The following is a 17,349-nucleotide window of genomic DNA, read 5'->3' on the forward strand; positions in this document are numbered from 1 at the left end:
CTGTCCTTTTGCAACCTAAAACTAACAAACTGCAGCTGGGTCAGAGAGCTGCAAAGATTCCAAAAGAAGCCTAAGGCCCTGCAGCAGCAGCCTGCATTGCTTCATAGCTGGGCATCATCTGGGCACTTCCAAACCCCAAACAAAGGGAAGGAATCTGCAGATCTCTCTGTAGCTCCTGCTGGGTGGCCTCAGGCAGTGGCTGACTTTGCACTTCCTTGGAGCTCCAAGAGCCAGTGTACCCAGTGGTCAGTGTAAGACCATACCAGAATACAACTCTTCACATCCATAAGAGACACACTCAAGGGGCAGACACAGTGAGCACCAAAGCCCCACTGAAGCAAGTCCTTCCCCATAAGGGTGTTTCCAGCACAGCAGTTCTCCCATTGTAGACACAGCTGGTCCTCACCACCAATTGGCCTGAAGGTCAATTCCTCCCAGTGATACTAACAATAATCAAGGCTCAACTACAACAAGACTGTGCACACAGCCCACAAAGGGGTGCACCAAGAGTGTCCACCTCAGGTAATTAGAGAGGCTGAGCCACTGGGCTCTATAAGATACCTAGCACACAAGGCCACTATAACAACACAGGGAAGCAGCCAAAATTTGTAGACAAAGAAACATGTCACAAATGAAACAAATGGAGGAAAGCAAACTGCTGGATATAGAGTTCAAAACCACAGTTATAAAGTTACTCAAGAATCGTCTAGAAACCTCTCAGGAACTTAGTGAGGCCCTCAAGGATATGAAAAAGGACCAATCAGAAATCAAGCATACACTGACTGAAATAAAGAATAATATACAGAGATCCAACAGCAGATTGGAGGATCGCAAGAATAAAGTCAAAGATTTGAAATACAAAGAAGCAAAAATCATCCAACTGGAAAAGCAAAAAGAAAAAAGAATCCAAAAATATGAAGATAGTGTAAGGAGCCTCTGGGACAACTTCAAGCATACCAACAACCGAATTATGGGGGTGCCAGAAGAAGAGAGAGAGTAAGATATTGAAAACCTATTTGAAGAAATAATGACAGAAAACTTCCCCCACCTGGCAAAAGAAATAGACTTACAAGTCCAGGAAGTGCACAGAACCCCAAACAAGAGGACTTCAAAGAGGCCCACACCAAGACACATCATAATTAAAATGCCAAGGGCAAAAGACAAAGAGAGAATCTTAAAAGCAGCAAGAGAAAAACAGTTAGTTACCTACAAGGGAGCACCCATACAACTGTCAGCTGATGTCTCAACAGAAACTATGCAAGCCAGAAGTGAGTGGCAAGAAATATTCAAAGTGATGAATAGCAAGAACCTACAACCAAGATTACTCTACCCAGCAAAGCTATCATTTAGAATTGAAGGTTAGATAAAGAGCTTCACAGATAAGAAAAAGGTAAAGGAGTTCATCACCACCAAACCAGTATTATATGAAATGCAGAAGGGTATTCTTTAAGAAGAGGAAGAAGAAAATGGTAAAGATAAAAATTATGAACAATAAAGTAATAACAAATACATATCTATCAACTTGAATTTAAAAATCAAGTGAATAAAAAATCTGATGAACAGATAAACTGGTAAATATAATGGAATCAGGGGCATAGAAAGGGAGTGGACTGACAATTCTCAGGGGGAAGGGGGTGTGGGGGTGCGGGAAGAGTTTGGACAAAAATCTTACACCTATGGAGGAGGACAGTGGCGGGGGGGTAAGGGCATGGGATGGGGTGGGAACCGGGTGGAGGGGAGCTATGGGGGGAAAAAAGAGGAACAACTGTAATAATCTGAACAATAAAGATTAAATTTAAAAAAAACACAATTGAATCTAAAAATCAAAATAAACAAACAAGAAATCTAATGAACAAAATAAACTAGTGAGCCCTAGCTGCTTTGGCTCAGTGGATAGAGTGTCGGCCTGCAGACTGAAGGGTCCCAGGTTTGATTCCGGTCAAAGGCACATGCTTGGTTTACTGGCTCATTCCAACATGCAGAAGGCAGCCAATCAATGATTCTGTCTCCTTATTGATGTTTCTATCCCTCTCTTCCTCTCCCTTCCTCTCTGAAATCAATAAAAATATATTTTTATAAAGTAAATAAACTAGTGAATAAAATAGAATTAGTAGCATGGAAGCATGGAACAGACTGACAAATTTCAGAGGGAAGGTGGGAGAGAGGGGCTGGAAGAGATCAACCAAAGATCTTACCTATAGACAGACAGTAGGGTGGTGAAGGCCTGGGGTGGGGCAGGAACCAGCTGGAGGGGAGAAAATGGAGGTAAAAGGGGTACTTCTGTAATACTCTCAATAATAAAGATTAAAAAAGGAAACATCAATGATAAGAATTGTCAATTGGCAGCCTCCTGCATGCCCCACACTGAGAACCAAGCCTGCAACCTGGGCATGTGCCCTGGGAATCGAACCTTGACCTCCTAGTTCATGGATGGACACTGAATCACTTAGCCACACCCACTGGGCCGTTTCTAGGATATCTGGTTGGTTCTTTTTTAAAGTTTTAATCTCTTTGGTAAAGTACTTGTTTTGTTCATTGATTTGTTTTCTGAGTATATTGAATTAGCAGTCTGTCTTTTCCCACAACTTGAGTATTTTCAGAACTGCAATCTTGAAATCTATGTCACTTATATCACATTTCTATGTGTTCCAGTTTGCTTTCTGGGGATCTTTCATTTTCTTTCTTTCTTTTTTTTTAAAGATATTTTATTGATTTTTTTCATAGAGGAAGGGAGAGGGAGAGAGAGCCAGAAACATCGATGAGAGAGAAACATCAATCAGCTGCCTCCTGCACACCCCCCACTGGGTATGTGCCCGCAACCAAGGTACATGCCCTTGACCGGAATCGAACCTGGGACCCTGGAGTCTGTAGGCCGACGCTCTATCCACTGAGCCAAACCGGTCAGGGCTCATTTTCTTTCTGATCATCCTTGTTACCATGGTTATTCAGGATATTTGCTGCCCTTCTTTGTCTAGGCATGTATATGTCTATATTAATGACTTTTCTATAGTAGCTTTCTCTGGAGAGGTCTTTCTACTACTTTCCAGTTGATCGTGCTGAATCAGAAGATTTTTTTTACCTCTGTGATCTATCAGACTTGACCTCCATGGCTTCTGGAAGACAGTACAGCTGTGCTGTTTGGGGTTGAGGTGTTTGCCCTCACTGTAATGGCAACCCAGGACCTCCGTGGAGTCCTGCCCCAAGCACCCCAACTGGGGATCAGTCACAGAGGGAAACAGTGGTCCTACTGCAATAACTCTTGGTTTACCAATAATGTGCTCCTTGACCCAACACCAAGGGCAACGGGAGGCAAGTTTTGGGAGTCCAAAGGGCAGCAGGGCTCTGTGGTTCCATTTCTTTGTCTGAAACACCATGGCCCAGCAGTGGAAAGCCATGAGGCAGAACCCCGTGCTCTGTCGGGTGTCCTGCTGGTCAGTCACTGTTTTCTCCCCTCACCCCAGCTCTTTGTTCCTCCTGGTGGAAGGAAGCAACTGCTGCTGGCGGCTTCCTCCCCTCTCCAGACTGAACTGCATGCTCCCAGCTGCAGGGCTGCATCTGTGGCCGACCATCTGAGCTTTCCTCCCTTCTAATCTCCCCATTTATTCCTGGTTGTCCACCTTTAGATGTTTCAATGCACAGGTCTCTCAGGCATATCTCTCTACTGGGTAAGGAATGCTTTGTTGACTTGTTGGTTGACTAGTTGAAATTTCAGGAGGAAAGGCCAAGAGATTCCCTCATGCTGCCATTCCTCTGATGTCACTCTCCAGGCTAGTCAATTTTAGGAAATAACTGACATAGAAAAGCTCTAAAAAACAAGTAGAGTTCACCTTTGTAAAAGACATTTACACTTGTAAGGGAAATCCCCATTTGTAAGGTCTCTCCCTCCCTGTACCAGGAAGGGGTAGGGAGATGACTTATCTCTAGAAACTTAGCAATAAGGAAGGCAAGGACTGAAATCTGTATAACAACCTTACCTTTGTTTACTGTGTTTTTCCTGGTAACCTCCTATAACTGATTCCCCTGTACCCCCCCCCCATATTTTTTTTTTTTCCTTCAGCTGAAGATGATATTTAAGGTGGTAGCTTCAGCCATTTTGGAGAGTTACTCAGTTCTCCTGGGTCTCTACAGGAGGTATACATGTTATTAAACTTTCATTTGTTTTTCTTATGTTATCTTCAAAAGGTTAACATCCCTTTTCTTACAGGGATGTCTAGTGGGAAAAATATTTCGGTTGGCATTACACCCAACTGGAGAAGCAGAAACCTTTATATCTATAGCCACACCAGCACACTATGTTCTCAAATGATAATTCATCTACATAATTCATGCCTACTGTCCAGGTTCTAGGCCTTGAAGTTCTTTCTGTCAATGTAAGAAACAGTCAAACCTGCAGAGAATTCTTGTGAGTTTATTTGAATCCAACTGTCCACAACTGCTGGGAAGCAAAATTTTAACCAGTTGCGATAATGCTCCAGAGAATGGTAGTTTCACACCTTATTTTATACTTTACAATCAAAAGTGAAAACATAAGTGGGTTACATGAAATTCACTGGTGATAGATTAGGGAGATGAGAGAAAGCAAAGTGGGGGGTAACCTCTGGGATTGGATAAATAGTAAAATGACAGACATGTATATCTTTTACATATGTGGGTACAGGATAGTTAATAGCCAACAATTAACATGATAACAATCACAATGAGAGGATTTGTAGTCTCTACTCTGGTGCATTGGTTGTGCCCTGGCGGGCTGGGGGGGGGGGGGGGTGGGGACCCGAGGGGAGCAGGGGGCAGAAAAAGGAAATTTACTCTGACATCCCAAAGGTATGTTTTCTTAAATGCAAGAGATAATAGACGGGGTAGTTAAAGTAAAGATTGACTTTTGTCAGGGAAGATTCTAACCTAAGACATGACTACCTACCATAAATTGCTTTTAGTTAAAAAGTTTTATTTTCAGACCATCCTTTGTGGTTACTGAGTTTACAAGGCCAGCCATGCAGGCCTTCTCTGAGCTTGTCAGGTTAGCATGTGGCCCCTTTTTGTTCACATTTCTATGACAACGTTGTAGGCAGTTAGACAGACATGAGCAGAGCAAGGACAATGGGCCAGGTACAGAATGTCATCAGGGTGGAAAGCACCAGGTGCCTAGCAATGGACAATCAATTGTAGGGTGGGACCTTGCCCCCAGAGTGACTTTTCCTTCCCTGGCATGTCACTGGTCAAGTGGTTTGGACCCCCTGACCTTTCCTCCCTAGAGATAACATTTAGGCATCATTTGTATTTCAGCTCCAGGCCCAGATAAGCAACAAAACCAGCCAGGGATGACGTCAGGACCAGCTGCATGGAATAATAACCCCCTGCCTTGGTGCCAGCCAATCAATCAGTGGAGGCCACAACTCCTGAATGGACACACCTGGAAACCTACTGAATGTTCTATTGAGATCTTCCCCTGGAGATCTCCCCTAACATCTCCATCATTAAAACTCTTAGGAGCCAGCGTGCTCTTCCTTCCCGGAGCATAGCTGTGCCTTTCCCTTTCCTCTCCCCTCCCCTCCTCTTCCCTGCCCCAGGCACGTTACCAGTTACCTTTACCTTCCTTATTCACAAGCTCCAAGGACTCTTCCTTTACCTCTATAACTCGTTTCCTAAGCCCATTTTTTTCTAGGAATTACTTCTTCTACCTCTGTGATTTACCAGATAAATGTTCACTTACAATTTGGGTCTTGGCTCTGAATTCTTTACTAGCCAGAATCCAAGTACCGAGGTTGCTGAACACAGGTTTGGTCTGACACCTGGTGCCTGTTCCTGCCACCTACAACAACAACACTGGGGAAAATCCCCTGTCCCACTGCCCATCACATGTATTGGGCAAATCTAGCCCTGGGCTACCCCATTCACCCTGTTCTGCTCTGTCTGTCTTCCTCAACTCACAATGAGCAGCTTAAAGTGACCGCAAATCAAATGTTTTTTTTTCTAGATTCTCTCAGGATACATGTACCTATTAAATGTATATGAGACTGCCTTTTAACCAAAAAATATTGGGCAAGCATGAAGTATTGTTGCTGTTATATATAGTTACTTTGATTTATTCTAGTCCTAATACTGATTTGGATAAATCTCTTCTTTGTACCTCAGCTTCTTCTGAAAGACTGGGAAGGTCGCAATGGATTTTAATAAATATTATGTGTAATTCTTAAGGGACTTTAAATCATTTGGAAAAATAAATTTAAACCAGTCTATTAATATTACTTATTTTGAACTTACAGTTTAGAATTTCCTGTATATGAGGATTTATTACACTTGTTTCCTGTATAATCCAGTCCAATGGCACAGATTCTAATGGCCTCATCATATCCTATATTCATAAGAGTTAAGTGTTACTGAGTTTATTTTTACAACCACAAACTCTGATAGTTTGCATGAATGACAGTCTTTCCTCAAATCATATCTCTAAGTCCAAAAGCTCATTTCATTCACTGATCTTTTTATTTTTTGTAACATTATTTAAATTTAACAAATTGCTGCATGAGATTTATTTTGAATATAATTATAGAGCCAAAATGCCACAGATAATTATGAATATAAGTAGCAGTCAATTCTTTACCCTGATGGCTTGGGAAAAGCTGTAAAATATAGCATCGTCTTTCTACATAATCTCCTATGAGTCTTCTCTCCCCGCCATTGAATCAGTGCTGACAAATAAAGTATCAGAATAGCAACTAATAAGAGGTCATGCTTTTGTGCTGAGCCCACCCCTTGCTCCTCATTCATGTTGATGCTAATGGGATGCCATTTAACACATCCCAGGAAAATTCACAAAATCAGACTGCTGGGAAGAATATTTGATCAAAGATGGGCAAATCACAGCACTCTAGGGGTTAGTTTAAAATAAGTAATATGACATCGTTCCCTTTGTTATGAGTTAAAGACCTAAAGGCCATTTTTATACACTTGGGGAAGAGATTCAGCAATCTGGAATAGAAGAAAACAACTACCTCATTGATGATAACACCGGTTTTAATTCTATACGATGCAACTAGTGAGATTCAAAGTGGAACTGCAGGTCCCACCTATTCTCTGGGATTTAGAATGGACAAGAAATTTTCTGGGGTTCATCACTGACTGAGAGATCTGATATCTTCTTAACATTACACATATGGAGATTAGTTTACTAGCTGTAAGGCTTTGCACAGGTTATTTAACTTCTTTATTTATATTTTAGAGACAATAATACCCCATAGAATTGTTGGCTGGATTAACTGAATATGCACAGTGCCTTGTCCAAAGTGGTGGACAATAATGTCAGTTTTCATTAATTTATATTTAGCTTTTTTTTCTGCTTTCCCCCCTCTCAGTTCCTGCAGCTAGACTAATATATGTTTAGGGACTGTTTATGTAGCCCAGGTTTTGATATTGGCAGCAACTTTGTCCTTGTGGTTGTGAACCCTGGGGACTATGGCTCTGCTGACCCTAATACTCCCACTCAGCAGCTATATTTATTTGGGCTGCTATAACAAATATAACACAGCCTGAGTGTTGTAAACAACAAACATTTCTTTCTAACCATTCTGGAGGCTGAAAAGTACAAGATGAAGGTCCTGACAGATCCAGTTTCTGGTGAGGCCTGCTTCCTGGTTTGCAGATGGTCATCTCTGTATTGCATCCTCAGTTGGTTGAGAACATAGAGAGAAGAAGCAAGCTTTACATGGCTCTTGTTGTAAGGACACTAACCCCATTCATGAGAGTCCCACCTGCATGACCCAATGACCTTCCAAAGGCCCCACATTTTAATACTGTGGCACTAAGGATTAGATTTCAACATAGGAGTTTGAGGAAGACACAAACATTCAGTTCATAGCAGCAGCCCTAGTTTGGGCCTGCTCCCTTCTCTACCTCTGCTTAGATGATTTTCATAAGACAAGTGAAATGTCTCAAGGGCTTAACTAAACCTTTCAAACATATGGGTATGTTTAAAATTTATTAGGTAAATTTGCCAATTTAAAGGAACTAGGAAAGATTTCATAAAATAAATAATAATTTTATACTTTGTTATTGTGTCTCTGTTCACACTTTTCATGTATTTATTGCATTTTAAAGAAAATTTAGGATGGTCTCAGTTCTAAAGTGACAGAATGAGTTTTAGAAAGCTACTCTATAAGGGAAAACTAGAAAGTTACTAAAAGGAAGAGAAAGGGGAGGCAAAGAAGAAAGGGAGCTAGAATTAGATATGTCCAACAAAGGCTCATATCCATTGATTTTATTTTGTATTGAATTTATTGGAATGACATCAGTAAATTAAATTATATAGTTTTCAGGTGTACCACTCTATAATACATCAACTGTATATTGTATTGTGTATTCACTACCACAAGTCAAGACTCCATCCATCACCATTAATCCCCCCTTTACTCTCTTCTACCTCCTTCCACCGCCCCCCCCCTTCCCCTCTGGTAATCACCATACTGTTGTCTATGTCTATGAATTTGTTTTTTTCTTAATTCCTTCACCTTTTCACCCAGCCCTGCAATCCCCCTCCCCTCTGATAGCTTTCAGTCTGTTCTCTCTGAGTCTGTTTCTATTCTGTTAGTTTATTTTGTTCATTAGATTCCACATATGAGTGAAATCATATGGTACTTGTCTTTTCATTGATTTTCTTTTTTTAAACCACTTTACTGAGAGAAAATTTTCGCACCATAAAAATTTCCTGTTGTAAATGTATAATTCAATGATTTTAGTATATTTACAGAGTTGTGTAGCCAGCACAGCAATGCAATTTTAGAACATTTTCATCAACTCAAAAAGGAATCTCATGTCCATTAATAGTCACTCCCCATTCATCACCTGCAGTCTTAATCAATAACTAATCTACTTCTGTCTCTATATATTCTATTCTACACATTTCATAGAATCAAATAATACAATATGTAGTCTTTTGTTTCTGGTTTATTTCACTTTCCATAATGTTTTTGAGATTTGACCATGTTGGATCATATATCTTCATTCCTTCCATTGATTTTTTAAAATATATTTTTATTGATTTCAGAGAGGAAGGGAGAGGGGGAAAAGAGATAGAAATATCAATGATGAGAAAGAATCATTGATCAGCTGCCTCCTGCACAACCCTTACTGGGGGTCGAGCCTGCAACCTGGGCATATGCCCTTGACTGGAATCAAACCCAGGACCCTTCAGTCCACAGGCTGATGCTCTATCCACTGAGCAAAACCAGCTAGGGCCTTTCCATTGATTCTTAAAGAATATTTTATAATTTTACTTTAATATTCAGGTGAAAATGCCTGATATTATGTCTCTGCTGAGAAATTAAGACATGAGTTATAGTTATTTATAAAAGAACTAGGGGCCCGGTGCATGAAATTCATGCACTGGGGAGGGGTCCCTCAGCCCAGCCTGCCTCCTCTCACATACTGGAAGCCCATTGGGAGCGGACCTAAGCTGCAGTCTTGCCTCCCTTTGCGTGAGGTGACGGGACTGATCAGGGGAAGGCGCCAGCCCCATCACCCCTCTGTTGCAGCCACTGCCAGTCACTGCAGCGGCCAAGGTATTTTCATCAACATGGACTCCAGTCCCTTCACCATGAAAAATGACAACTTTCTTTAAGCATTTTCAAGATGTGTCTTTCATAGGATATGACATTTCTTTATTTTTCTTTTTATCCTCACCTGAGGATATGTTTCCATTGATATTTTCCCCTTCCCTCTGATCCCAGGCTCAGCCCCTGCCCAAGCCTAAAGCCTGCGCCCCAGGCTTTAGGCTTGGGAAGGGGTTCTCCCACCCACACCTCTGATTGCAGGCTCGGCCCCTTCCCAAGCCTAAAACCTCCGCCTGATGGCTGGCTGGGAGTGACCTGGGTGCCGAGGAGGTTCCTGGGACCCAGGTATGTATGCACATTAACCGCCATCTTTGTTGGGTTAATTTGCATACTCACTCTGATTGGCTGTGGGCGTAGTGGAGGTACGGTCAATTTACATGTTTCTCTATTATTAGGTAAGATAACTCATAAAATCTGAACACACTAGTGTATTTCAATCAAGCCATAGTGACTTGAATAAAAAGAAGAAATCATTTTAGACAGTAAAATTAATCATTAAAGGTTAAATAAGGTTGCTTGATACTAACAGTAGTTGGGAAAAATGCCCTGGATATAGGAATTGGAAAAGGTGGAGGACAGAAAATCTCTCCTTGGACAATTATAACAGAACTTTGGGTAATGAAGGCCTCCTTTGGGTGCTGGATAGTGAAATCATAGTACTACAAGTTTCCATGGATTCTTGGGAAAAATGTGATGAATAAATAACTAATATAAGATGTAGTTACAATCTATCTAAGGAAGAATAGTGGGAAAAATTTATCAAGAGCACAATCACACTTTCCATTTTTAAGGAGACTTTACTTTTTGGAGCAGTTTTAGGTTCATAGTAAAATTGAGGGGAAGGTACAGAGATTTCCCATATACCTGCTGCCCCTACACAGGCATAGCCTTCTCTATTATCAACACCCCCCACAAGAGTTGTATGTTTGATGAACCTACATTGATGTAGTATGACCCAGAATCCATAGTTTATATTAGGGTTCACTCTTGTACATTCTATGGGTTTGGACAAATTAATAATGATATGTATTCACCATTATACTATAATAGAAGTTTCTCTAAAAATTCTCTGTGCCCTCCCACCCCACTAATCTCTGGAAACCATTAATCTTTTTATTATCTTCATAGTTTTGCCTTTTTCTAGTATGTCTTGTAGTTAAAACCATACAGCATGTAGCCTTTTCAGATTAGCTTCTTTCACTTAATAAGTTTTCTCCATGTCTTTTCATGGCTTGATAGCTCACTTATTTTTATTGTTGAATATTTCATTCTATGGATACCGTATACCACAGTTTGTTTATGCAGTAAGCTACTGAAGGATACCTTGGTTGCTTCCAAGTTTTGGCAATTATGATGTGCAGATTTTTGTGTGGCACAAGTTTTCATCTCCTTTGGGTAAATACCAAGGAGCTCAATTGCTGGGTCATATGGTAAGACTATTATGTTTTATATTTATTAAGTTTGGTTTCACTGTTTTCCTGGTATTTTCATTTTGCATTGGGCTTTGCAAATTTTGTAGCTGACCATGCCAGGACCCCAATTAAGGGGCAAGAAATTGTGCTAGAGGTAGGAGCCCTATCTTGGTTGAGAAGGAACAAAAGAGCCAAATACGGGTCAAGCTTGGAGGTCATGGGGGCCTAAAAGATGGTCATGGGAGGAAAACTTGTGGGACACAAGCTGATGTATAGACATGAATATGTGGGAAGGTAATTATTGCCAGAAAACCCACCGCCACATGAGTGGGAGTCATGTGGGAGATTTTGAAAGTACGTTTTATTTCATTTTACTTTTTTGCAATTAAAAGATAAAGAAAAAGATTAACAAAGGATTTTTGAAATGTTTTTCAAGAGGTCCAGAATGTGTACATGTTTTTCTATCCCCACCTAAATTTTTCCTACATGCATTTGTCCTCTTTATTCAGCAAACATCATGAAATAGCAGCACAGTTAGTGGACTCTTAAAATTACTTCGTTATAAAAACAACTTATTTTTTGTGGTACAAGTAATAGAACCAAATGGTATTGCAAGTTTGAATGATCCTTAATTCAGTACACAAATAACTACAAAAGTTGAGAAATTCTCTTTATAGATATAGTATTTAAAATGTTTATTATCAAGGGCATGTTAATCCTGAATAAAGCCTTAAAATCCATTCAGAGTGCAACTTGTTGCATTCCAATGTTGAGTTTTAGTATTTTAGAGTGCTTGCATTTTGCTTCCTTCTGTGGTAGCATACTGGCAGACTCCAGGTCAACTCAGAAAGTTAAGGATGGAATTCTTCAGCTGCACTCTGCACTTTCTTAACAGTTCAAGGTGCCTCTTGATGTATTCCCCCAATACAGAGGAACTTACACATTTAACTCTTAGAATATTGTGATGAAAATATTACTAATTTTTTTGGCTTTGAAGAAATTATCCTTTGGTTTGTGTTGAGAATTTGAGTTCCAATTCTCATCTTAGTTAGCATGGCATAAATAATATGAAAACAGCCATGTTAGAAAATGCATTTTTCTCCTTAACACTGGTCTTAACAATGATTTTTTGTTGTTGTTGTTGTTTATCCTCACCCAAAGATACTTTTCCATTGATTTTTAGGGAGCATAGAAGAGAGAGGGAAAGACAGAGAGAAACATCGATGTGAGAGAAACACATTGATTGGTTGCCGCCTGCACGAGCCCCAACCAGGGCCTAGGCCAGGGAGGAGCCAGCAACCAAGGTATGTGCCCTTGACCAGAACTAAACCTGGGACCCTTTGGTCCGTAGGCCAATGCTCTATCCACTGAGCCAAACTGTCTAGGGCAGCAATGATTTTTTAAAAATTTAACATCAAAAGCAAAGGCAACAAAAGCAAATAAACAAGTGGGACTACATCAAACTAAAAAGCTTCTGTACAGCAAAGCAAATCATCATCAAAATGAAAAGGCAACCTACTAAATGAGAGAAAATATTTACAAATCATATATCTGATAAGGGGTTAATATCCAATATATAGATAAAGAACCCATACAACTCAATAGAAAAAGAAAACACCACAAAATAAAACAACCAATTGAAAAAAGGAAGAGGATCTGATAGACATACAGATGGACAACAGGTACATAAAAAGGAGCTCAACATCACTAATCATCAGAGAAATGTAAATAAAAAACCTCAGATCTATTAGAATGGTGATTATAAAAAAAGACAAGGAACAGCTGTTGGTGAGGATGTGGAGAAAAGGGAACCCTAGAGCACTGTTGGTGTGAATGTAAATTGGTGCATTTACTATGAAGTTTCCTTTAAAAATTAGAAAGTAGTCATAGCTTGTTTGGCTCAGTGGATAGAGGTCAGCCTGAGGACTGAAAGGTCCCAGGTTTGATTCTGGTCAAGGGTGCATACCTGGGTTGCAGGCTCGATCCCCAGTAGGGAGCGTGCAGGAGGCAGTCGATCAATGATCCTCTCTCATTGATGTTTCTATCTCTCTTTCCTCTCCCTTCCTCTCTGAAATCAATAAAAATATATTTAAAAATAAATAAATAAAAATTAGAAAGTAGAACTGCCATATGGTTTAGCAATTCCAGTGAAAACATTAACTCGAAGGATATGTACCCCCAGGTTCATTGCAGCATTATTTATAACTAGAGGCCCGGTGCACAAAATTCATGCACGGGGGGAGGGGTGTCCCTCAGCCCAGCCTGCACCCTCTCCAATCTGGGACCCCTCTCACAATCCAGGACTGCTGGCTCCCAACCACTCACTTGCCTGCCTGCCTTCCTGATTGCCCCTAACCACTTCTGCCTGCCAGCTTGATCACCCCCTAACCACTCCCCTGCCAGCCTGATTGATGCCTAACTGCTCCCCTGCCAACCTGGTCAACCCTAACTGCCCTCCCCTGCCAGCCTGGTCACCCCTAACTGCCCTCCCCTGCCATCTTGGTCACCCCTAACTGCTCCCCTGCTGGCCTGTTTGCCCCTAACTGCCCTCCCCTGCAGGCCTGGTCACCCCTAACTGCCCTCCCCCACAGGCCTGGTCACCCCCAACTGCTCTCCCCTGCAGGCCTTGGTTCCCCCCAACTGCCCTTCCCTTCAGGCCTGGTCCCCCCCAACTTCCCTCCTCTGCCAGCCTGGTCACCCCTAACTGCCCTCCCCTGCAGGCTTGATCACTCCCAACTGCCCTCCCTTGCAGGCCTGGTCCCTCCCAACTGTCCTCCCCTGCTGGCCATCTTGTGGTGGCCATCTTGTGTCCATATGGGGGCAGCCATCTTTGACCACATGGGGGCAGCCATCTTGTGTGTTGGAGTGATGGTCAATCTGCATATTACTCTTTTATTAGATAGTATAGAGGCCTGGTGCACAGGTGGGGGCCAGCTGGTTTGCCCTGAAGGGTGTCCCAGATCAGGGTGGGGGTTCCCTTGAGGCATGGGGTGGCCTGGGTGAGAGGCCTGTGGTGGTTTGCAGGCCGGCCACGCCCCCCAGCGACCCAAGCAGAGGCCCTGGTATCTGGGATTTATTTATCTTCTATAATTGAAACTTTGTAGCCTTGAGTGGAGGCCTGGGCCAGCCAGGGTGTGCAGAAAGCTTGGCTTCTTCCATTGCCAGGAAACCCAAGTCTCCTGCTTGCTCTGTGGCTGCAGCCATCTTGGTTGGGTTAATTTGCATACTCGCTCCTGATTGGCTGGTGGGCGTGGCTTGTGGGTGTAGCAGAGTGGTGGTTAATTTGCATATTACTCTTTTATTAGATAGGATAGACAAGACATGGAAGCAACCTAAATGTCCACTCATGGATGAATGGATAAGGAGAATGTGATGTGTATGTATGTATGTACGAGTATATAAATCAGCCATAAGTAAAGAAGAAAATCTTGCCATTTGCAACATCAATGGACCTTGAGGGCATTATGCTAAGTGAAATAAGTCAGAGAAAGGTAAATCCTGTATAATCTCACTTACATGTGGAATCCCAAAAAACAAAAAACTAAGTTCAGAAATACAGAGAACAGATTGGTAGTTGCCAGGGAATGATAAAATGGGTAAAAATGGTGCAAAAGTACAAACTTCTAATTATAAAATAAATGTCATGGAGATGTAATGTATAGCATAGTGATTATAGCTAATAATACTGTATTATATATTTCAGAGTTGCTGAAAAAGCAGATCTTATAAAAGAGCAGATCTTAAAAATTCTTACCACAAAAAAAAATTTTGTAACCATGTTTGGTGATGGATGTTACAAAGATTTATTGTAGTGATCATTCATAACATTACAAATACTGAATCATTATGCTGTTCACCTGAGATTAATATAATTTATATGTCAATTATTTCTCAATAAAAATAAAATCCTAAAAAAATACATTATTTCTCTTCCTTACTGCCATTTTTGGATCAGAGAAAATATGATATATTAAGTTAAGGTTATTAAACTTTCAGGAAAATTGAGGAATATATAGATATCATGCCACATTTCAGTATTTCTAAATATTTAAGGCCTTATTTGATATAAAAGGGAATGATGCCCTGCTACTAAGATTTTCAATTCCTTACTGGTCTCTCTTGCTTTAACAACCTTGCTTAGTGGCCTTATTTTATTATTCTGACTCAATAGTCCTGGGGGGTGGAGCACAAATGGCCAACAAATGAGTCTCTAAGTGTTAGCTTGAAAACTACGGCCCATAGGCCAACCTCTGCTACCTGTTTTGATTTTAGAGAGAGAGAACATTGTAAACATACTTTTGTTGAAACACAATTACACCAGTGTATTTGTTGTCTATGTCTGCTTTTACATTACAACAATAAAGTTGAATCCTAGAGAGAGAGAGAGACCATATATGGCTGCAAAGCTAAAAATATTTACTTCCTGGCCTTTTACAGGAAAAATTTGCTGACCCCCTGCTCTATCTTATTTGCTCTGTTTAAAAAGAGAGTCCAGCGCAGCTGGTGTGGCTCAGTGGTTGAGTGTCAATCTATGCATCAGGAGGTCGCTAGTTGGATTCCTGGTCAGGGTACATGCCTGGTTGTAGGCTTGATCCCCAGCAGGGGCGTGCAAGAGGCAGCCTACTGATGTTGATGTTTCTCTCTCATTGACGTTTCTGTTTCTATCTCTCTCTTCTTTCCTCTCTCTCTAAAATCAATAAAAACAAATTTAAAAACAAAGAAAGGGCAAGCTCTGGCCGGCATGGCTCAATTGGTTGAGTGTCACCCCAAGCACGGAAAGGTCACTGGTTCGGTTTCTGGTTGGGCACCTGCCCAGGTTGCAGGTTTGATCCCCGGTCAGTGTGCGTACAGGAAGCAACTGACCGAAGTTTCTCTCTCTCTCTCCCTCTTCCTTTCTCTCTCTCTAAAATCAATTAAAAAAATAAGAAGAGAGTCCAACATACATCTAGTTTCAGAAGAACAATGTGAAATAAGCACTATATTCACTTTTGTCCATTTACTGTTTCATTCATTCATGGAAATAAATATACTCTTCTCATTATTCTCTTCTCCAGACAAGTGAAAGTAGTAAAACACTGTACAAGATGCTTCAACCCACTTGCTTCACTTTTTAAGCTGAAGGGTCTTCTCATGATATCAAGTCATTGTTAACTTTAAACTGTTGGGACAAATCAGGAATAAAACCCCTTGTTGTAAATCAGAGTCTTCTTTATATTTCTTTAAAATTGTAAACTGTGGTTTGGTACTTCAAACTCCAACTCACTCGGAGGAATATTATCTCATTTGAACTTCAAAATGAGGTGCAAAATGGGCTCTAAAATCCTTTAAGGCACACAGGAACAAATTGTTCCCACTTTACAGATGGGGAAACTGAAAGTCAAAACTGTTAAGTGTATATTTCAAAGTCAGGTTAGTAAGTGAAAAGTTTGATCCTTTTTTTTTTTTTTTTTACACAATGTATTTTTTAAAAAATTTCAATTACAGTCTATATTCAATATTAATTTGTATTAGTTTGAGGTATACAGCACAATGGTTAATCATATATTTTTTACAAATGATCCCCCTGGTATTTCCAGTACCCACCTGGCACCACACATAGTTATTACAATATTATTCACTATATTCCCTATGCTGTACTTTACATCCCTGTGACTATTTTGTGACTACCAATCTGTACTTCTTAATCCCTTCACCTTTTTCACTCAGACCCCCAACCCTTTCCCCTTTGGCAACCATCAGTCTGATCTTTGATGAGTCTGTTTCTATTGACAAGTTTGACCTTAAACTTGCCAGATTTGTGGTATTTCTAAGTGCATCTGAGTATCATCCATTTTTACTGTTAATCATGGCATGTGTCGTTATTAGTTCCTGAGGATCTTCTACTTGCTGTGCAGTTTATATACAATGCCATTTGATTTTCACACAATTTTTTGAGATGATTGGTATTACACGCATTTTATAGAGGAAGAAACTAAAATTATAAAGGCTATGTAACATGCCTCAAATCACACAACCATTAAAACTGTTTGACTCCAAAGTGCAAACTCTTTCAACTCCACTATATTTGGGCTTCAATACAGAGTTAGCTTAGATTTGATGATTCCAAAGAAAAAGGAATCTGTTTCAAGTCTATGATAATGTATATGAATTTTTCAGATTTTTAAGAATCAATCTTTCTCATAATTTTTACTTACATGAATACTAACTAAATGTAGATGATAAACATTATATAGATAAAAACAATAAAGAAAGAGAATGAAATGATTTTTTTTAAATTCAAGGTTGAAGATTTGTCATAGATTAATCTCATTCATCTAACTAGTCAGCGAGCT

The sequence above is a fragment of the Plecotus auritus genome (assembly GCF_963455305.1).
Source record: "Plecotus auritus genome assembly, chromosome: 1".
In the NCBI taxonomy this organism is placed as follows: Eukaryota; Metazoa; Chordata; class Mammalia; order Chiroptera; family Vespertilionidae; genus Plecotus; species Plecotus auritus.